Raw genomic sequence first — 7,535 nt, forward strand, 5'->3', positions numbered from 1 at the left:
CCTCTCCATCCCTCTCTCCCTCCCTCCTTCTCATCTCCCTTTGCAACGTCTCTCAGCAGAAGGTATGTACAAACACATCTTTTACCACCTGGTCCTGAGCTAGTTACATATTTAAAATCAATGTATAATTTACACAATATTAAGCTCTGGCTACTGGGAGTCCACACGGTTCATCCTCTTCCCTTCGCCACCAAATTTTGATTTCGCTCACAGCAGGGGAGCGGGAGGGGGTTACATCGATTTATGCCGCTTCCCCTTCGTAAATGATGTGCAAGGGGATGGTTTAAAAAAATTCTAAAGCGCACGAGAGGCCGAGTGCAGACAGCTCGCGGTTTTCTGCGTTTTGCAGATTACGCTTTAAGTACTCTGAAATTTTCGAATCAGGACACGGGATTGGGCTAAATCCCATAAACTGCAAAAAAAAAACCAAGTATAATGGTGCATAATTGGCTCCGTAATAGCATTACACAAGGATAATAGCCTGTTACGGCCCCCTGCACGATTAAGTGTTTCCCTAGCGTAAAACCTTTATGATATTAGGGGAGGGGGTGGGGGGGATATAATGATATTTTGGTTATTAAGTGCGTGTAATTAATTTCTGCACCGGTGAAAATAAAGTTGCTTTATGACCTGTGCATGATGTTCCGATAAGAGAGCCTATAAGATGCCAGTCAGACAACTGTTGATAAGTGCTCTCCCCACCCCACCCCCACCCCACTCTCTGTTTACCCCGCCTGGGTTTTAAGGCACAGAGAAGAATCAAGGTATTTATTGTCCATCTCACTCTCGGAGAAGTGCTTTGCAATTCGATGCAACTGTGCAATACAAATGCAGCCTCCTCGCCGGCAGTACAGCGCCGGGGCTGGTGTGTCTGCTCATGAATCTTCACCCAATCCACACAATTATTGACTTACCAATCAGCCAGCTTTAACGAGAAGTATTAGTATGATTTACAGCTCAATTTTGCTGGGCTAACGAAGAAGATGATGTTTCACCGTGGAAGTGATAATTAAATAATAATAATGATTCGAACTTTCCGGAATAAACTCTCGCCAGTGCATGTAGTGCCTGATTTCCCTCAGCATTCTGTGCTCACTCCAGCAGGCGAGGTGCAAGTTCAGCACTATTCGTGCTCTGCTGATGTGCAGACTGCAGGAAAGAGGGCAGAGCTGAAAAATCGACCCTCGATTGTTATCATTCTGGACGCACTCATTTTCAATAAAGCAGTCAACAAAATAAAAACGCCCCTTGACACCAGCTGTATAGTTAGTTAGGCAAAAGTTGCGCTCTCGGCACCGAAGTTCCCCCAACAATGCTTAATTTCGCTTTTAAAAAAAAAGCTAGCCTCCCGAACAAACTCTTCTCCCCTTTCACGTAAATGGCATATCAGTCAAGGTGGCTGGCTTTAATTTTGTCTAACCTCTTTATTGTTGGTGCCCTCCAGACTCATAATGTTAATTGGCATGGAGTGCACGGATCAGCAGTTAACCCGGGCGAATAAATCCTTCCCTTGCTCTTGTAGCGAAGTTAGGGAGGGTGTTAGAATCGTTATCCTCTGTCATTAGCCGAAGCAGTGGGATGGCACATTCCCTGCTAACTTTCAGAGTCTGGAATCGGGCACTTTCTAAAAAGTGTGACTATTGATATTAAATTTTGACACAGAAGCGCTATATTTTTGATTTGGGCCCAAGGCAGAACGACACGGAATGGAGCAGTTGGTTGAAACCATTGGCATTCGATCAATTGCGGATTTTATAAGGAAAAATATGATCCGTTCACACCAGAGTGATCAGCTACAAGGGACTTTCACCGGTGCTCGCGGTTTGGAGCGATGGAGTAAGGGCTGAATGGCATAAATGTTTAACTGTATCCTTATGGGTTTGCAGTACATGGTAAAGTTCTCGGCTGAAGGTTTCCCGTTCTAAATATTGCCTTATAGCAGTTGGCGGTAAACCAGCATCTTCGTGCAAGGAAAGAGATTGTAATGGATTCTAAACGTTCTCATTCATGTTAATGTGACCATTACCCTGGCAAATGATCACGTCATCGGACAGCCAAGATGCCTTTAGTTTTCTCGCTTAAAATCTAATTTGGTGTGAAAGTTGGTTTGATTTTAGATGGAGGGTTGGCAAAGCTGAGGGAAAGGTAGTCTCTGGCCGGTACTGACGAGCTCCGCTGAATGAGTATCTTCATTCTGGGTGGTAACCCAGAGTTTCCTTCCCGCTTGCAATGTAGCCGCTCCCCAAACCGTACAAATGTGGTGTGACACCTCCATTCTCCACTTACAGACAAGGGACGAAGTCGTGAAATTAATGGGTGAACTGGAGTTGGGGTTTGCAGTGCAGTTTCCCGGCTAAATAGAAACGGGCCGGCCCCCATCCAAATATCTAAAGGCATTGTGGTGAGAATTTCATCCTTATTTAGTTCAAGGTTTGAGTCCCAGTAGATGAAGACCAGTTGTATGAACAACGCCCATCATAATGATTCATGAATAGACATGATAATCAGCTAGAAAACATCCGACATGAATCACACCAACGGTTTCCACAGTTAATTCAATTTAAATAATAAAACCATTTCATAAACCATGCTAGATAGATCAGCTGCTTTGAAAGCATTTTCGCCTTCTGCCCTGCCACAAACTCAGTGTAGGCAGTTGCATTGGAACAGGAGTGGGCCATTCAGCCCCTCGAGTCCATTCAATTCCTCCAATGAGGTCGTGGCTGATCTGTATTTTAACCCCATCTGTCAGTCTTGGTTGCTCTTGGTAACCCTTAATACCCCATCAAACTCAGTTTTGACATTAATTTGTGTGATTAAGTTGTTACAATAATTCGATTATTTAATATCTATGTTGACTAGGCGGAGATAAACGATACTTCGACCTGTTGAGCCAGTATTTCAATTTTGTTGTACAAAAGAGATCATAGATTTCCTAACGAACTGATGCCACCAGTCCCCCTACCGCACACTCCCATTTATCAAAGGGACCCAAACCTCAAGTCCCTGGTGGTGAAGTCTTAGCCCATCTCTCAACCCAACGTGGGCGTCCACTCAGAAAGACGGGACTGGTGAACCTAAAGCAATATTAGTATTCGGAATCCTCTCCAAATCCTGCTTAAACACGAAAAACTTATCGATGACCTGAGTGTGGACAGTGCGGTACCCGCTATTCTGATGGGGAGTGGGGCGGTGAATCAGCCTTGGCTGTCTAAATAAACGCAAAGTGATCGACCTGTCTTTTAAATGTAACATGCAAACAGGAGAGGACAACGGGGCCGATTTGACAATGTTAAAATCCATTAAGTCGCCCGTTCAGCAAAAAAAAACATGCTTCAGATATTGAAATAATCCCAGCTCTGTGTAACAAAATGCAGACATTGCCCCTAGTTCAAGCAACTATGGCAGTTACACGTCACATCAGTGCAGGTGACTTCACATTCTGCCCGACACACTTCGGCTTCGTATGGAGAGCTTATTTGTAGTAAAATGATGTTTTAATCAAGCAGTCAAAAACACCCCTGTCCCAGAATAACCATGGGAGTTGAAATCTCAATTTCGGGAAAAGCATTCCCTGCAGAAAGGTACTTGGGATCCAATTATAGATTCCCTTTCACCCCGCAAACGTTTCTGTACATATTTCCAGGTTGAACTCATTTCCACGTGAAGTGAAAATGGGCTCATAATTATGGGAAGGCATTTCCATTGGCGTTGCTTTATTCAAATAAACCTGGACCTGTATCTTGTGATAAAACCAAAGAAACACAGAATGCAATGCCGAATTTCATTCGGAATGGTCAAATGCTTACACGACTGTCTTCTGGGCAATTGAAGAGATTCCAGTTTATTGAAATACAGTGCGACAGACCAAAACTTTAATGGGCTTGTTACCGTCAACTCCCCAGTACAGTGTAGATGAATCCATTATTTCTACTCGATTGTATGTGTTTAGTGTGCGAAGATCACTGGCACCTTTTTTTAGCCCTTACCACTACCATTAACACTCCCTTTGTCATTTTGTTCATGACATCCTTGTCAATCTCTCCTTTGCCCCCACCTATCACTGGCCTTCTGTCCAGATTCAGCTGCTCCACCCCCCTCACACAGTATAAATTTCATCACATTTCTACTTCTCTTCAGAGCTCTGATGAAGAGTCACACAGACTCGAAACGTTAACTCTGTTTCTCTCTCCACAGATGCTGTCAGACCTGCTGACTTTTCCCAGTGTTTTCTGTTTTGGTTTCAGATTTCCAGCATCCTCAATATTTTGCTTTTATCACTGGTACCTCTGTAGGCATCACAAGTTTAAGTCTCGCGGCTGTTCCTGTGGCCTGAAGTTGAGCAGTAGCAGTGTGGGTTAAATGGAATCTTTATTTCCAGCGTGTCTAATGTTATACTTTTATTATACTTTTTTTAGGAGCTGGCTACTGTGTCTTTTGTCTACCGAGTACTTCTCTTTACAGAGTATTTCAAACATTGTGTCAGAGGTTTTCAATGATGTTTAGGTTTTGAGCAATGGAATAACGACCTCTGTGGGTTTGGGGTACATTGTGGAGTTCTTGGCCGAAGATTTCCTGGTCTAAAGTGGGAATAGGACAGGTATTAGAATATTGCCTTATCATATCTCACAAACACGTCCCAAAGCCCTTCATGCACAATTACTATTTTAAAATGCAGCCTGGATCGTTGTGTAGTTAAACATGGTAGCACAGTAAGATCCCACAAATCACATTGCGATGCATCTGCATGTTTTTCTTGGCAATGTTGCATAGAGGGGAGGAGCCATGATTGGGATATGGGTAGATGTCACCCTCCATTCACCCTCCCCCCTCCTTTTACAAAATAACGCTTGATGTTGCTGACTTCCACTTGAGCAGGCTTCCCGTCAGCATGTCACCCTAAGGAAGACATCGCCTTAAATCAGGTGCACAATCCCGGTGGGATTTGAAGACCAAAATGCTGGCGCGTGCCGGAATATGGGATACATTTACACTCTCGCTTTCATGTCGATGCACAACGACTTTCGATTCCTATCGTCGTCAAAGTAGCTGTACAATTGAATCCTGAAGTTGAATTTTAAGTACCGATGCCGGGGAGGGGGTGGGTTGGGGTCGGTGATCCCCTCAGTCTCGCGTCAATTTGCCTCAGATACAGTATAACTCGAGTCTAGAGAGAAATTGCACCTAAACAATTGGTAAACGGGAGATGTGTTTGTTGCTGGTTTTAGTATTGATAGTAAGTAAAGCTTTTCTCATTTGTGCTGCCCTAACATTAACCTTTGGGGAATGGGAAAATGAGCTCTGAGCAGATAACGAATGACATTTGTGCAAAGCTCCTTTGCAGCAGACCGAATGTGGAGTGTAAACCAGAAGATGCTGGAAATGCTCAGTCGGCCTCACAGCATCTGTGGAGAGAGAAACAGAGGTAACGTTTCAGGTCGATGGCCTGGGAAAAGCGGGAATGTAATCGTTTTTAAGGTGAGGTAGAATTGCATATTGCATTCACAGATAGTGATGAGAATAGTGGCTGCACTGGTTACCACAACCCAACAGTTTAAGGAAGTTCAAACCATAAATAATTTGAACGGTGAGATAAAAGCAAAATACTGCGGATGCTGGAAATCTGAAACAATAACAAAAATGGCAAAACTCAGCAGGTCTCACAGCATCTGTGAAATTCTTCCGAGTTATCAACAGTCACAGATTGCAACACTTTCGAGTACAATCACAGTTCTTGGTTTCCGGGAGTGGGACATGAACCCACAACCCTCTGATTCAAAGGCGAGGGTGCTATGAACTGAGCCACAGCTGACACCTCACAGCATCTGTGGAGAGGAAGGATAATTTGAAGAGTCTTAATTGGAGGTTTCAGCTTAATAAATTACATGCAGGGTTTCTTCCAGTTGTACCGTTTTATGCTCTTGGCGGGACAAAGTATATTCTAAAAGTGGTCTCCTGTGCAATGAAAGTTGTAAATTTGTAAGTGTTGTGGGATGAAATGGCATGGAATTAAAAAGCAGGTTGTCATCATGAAATTGAACATTGGGACGTTTGCTATATCATCTTGCCTGCTTGTAACAGGATACAAAACACCACACCATTAGGCCAATGTGTACAGGCAGGTTTATTTTCAGGAAGAGTAGTACAGAGAAAGGTTAAATTACAGGAAGGTGCAGAGAAAGCAATAAATGTCAGCCGGGGATTAAAAAAAAAGATGCAAGCACTCCTTTCAGAATGTGTTTTGTGTATACATCTCACTAAGTGGCAGGATGGTTGGATGAATCAATTCTTTATAGACCTTCGCGCGAAGTGATGAGAAGGCTTAAGGTTTCCAGCAAACACGACATGGGGGGGGGAGATTCTGCACAGATTACACATATTGCAGCTCCTTGTGAGAGTTACTCCAATGTACAGTTGTGGCTGGGTGGTGAAGGTAAGTCGAAGCTGCATCCACGAGGGACCCACAAGGCCATTTCTGGCCATTTTGACTTCACCGAAGCTTTGGCTGTGGGGAAGACAGGGCCAGAAATAACCTGACTTGTAAACTATAAATCACATTGTTGGATTCCATTTTAGAGGGTTAATAACCTGCTGAACATTTAAATGATGGTTTCCATGACGGGGTGAAATTATAATCCATCCGTTTCAAGTAATGGAAGAATTCCTTCCCTCCAACTGACTAACTTATTTATATTGGGAACTGTATAAAGGAGTGCCTTTTACTGCTACATGTTTATGTTCCCGCCACGGCTGTGGGGCAGTTTGGAGCTGAAGGGAAGTGACTAAAAATGGAAAAATGTGCACCAGGTAATTAGCGGCTAATTGCTGAAAACGTTTGTTTTCACAGGACTCAGTGCTGCCGACCACTGCAGTGTGTGGAACCACATGCGTTCTAACCGGCTCTTCAGAAAGCTACTAAACTCAAACAGCTGTGTATATTACCTCGAGCAAGGCAAATACGTTATATAATTTACTGTTCCCTAAATCAATGTGGTCCTTGTCAGCGAGGCATTGGGGCACCACCGATAATGATGGTCTAAAGCAAGTGTTGTCATTTCCATTTTAAAGCAAGTGGACTGAACAGTGCCACAGATTGAGGACAGGGGCTCTGAGCTGTGTCTACCTCGGATGGTAATTAACTGTAAGTACTTGCATCTGGATTACCAACATGCACGATTATTGCTGAAAAAGGAGACATGTCGAAGTTTTTCATCTTGGACTCATCAGGACACTCGCAAGAATACCAATATAAGGGAATTTATACTGTAGGTGAAGAGACTGCTGATTAGTTGACAAGTGGTGTTGCCATGGAGAATGCACCATTGATGGTGACTGGCAGTGAGCTGCCAAGCATTGTTTCAAATTTAAACCAGGCAGCTTAACCCTGATTTGTCAAGGCATTGCCCTGAGGAATGAGTCAGCGAATGGCTGTCACTTATTTTGTTTAGCTGAAACAGGTGCAATGTATGTACATGTTCTTTCTATCTAGAAAGAACAGGGCCCTGTGTATTAATTTATGTAACTTCCAGCACACA

The sequence above is a fragment of the Cetorhinus maximus genome, chromosome 27 (genome assembly GCF_964194155.1).
Source record: "Cetorhinus maximus chromosome 27, sCetMax3.hap1.1, whole genome shotgun sequence".
Classification (NCBI taxonomy): Eukaryota; Metazoa; Chordata; class Chondrichthyes; order Lamniformes; family Cetorhinidae; genus Cetorhinus; species Cetorhinus maximus.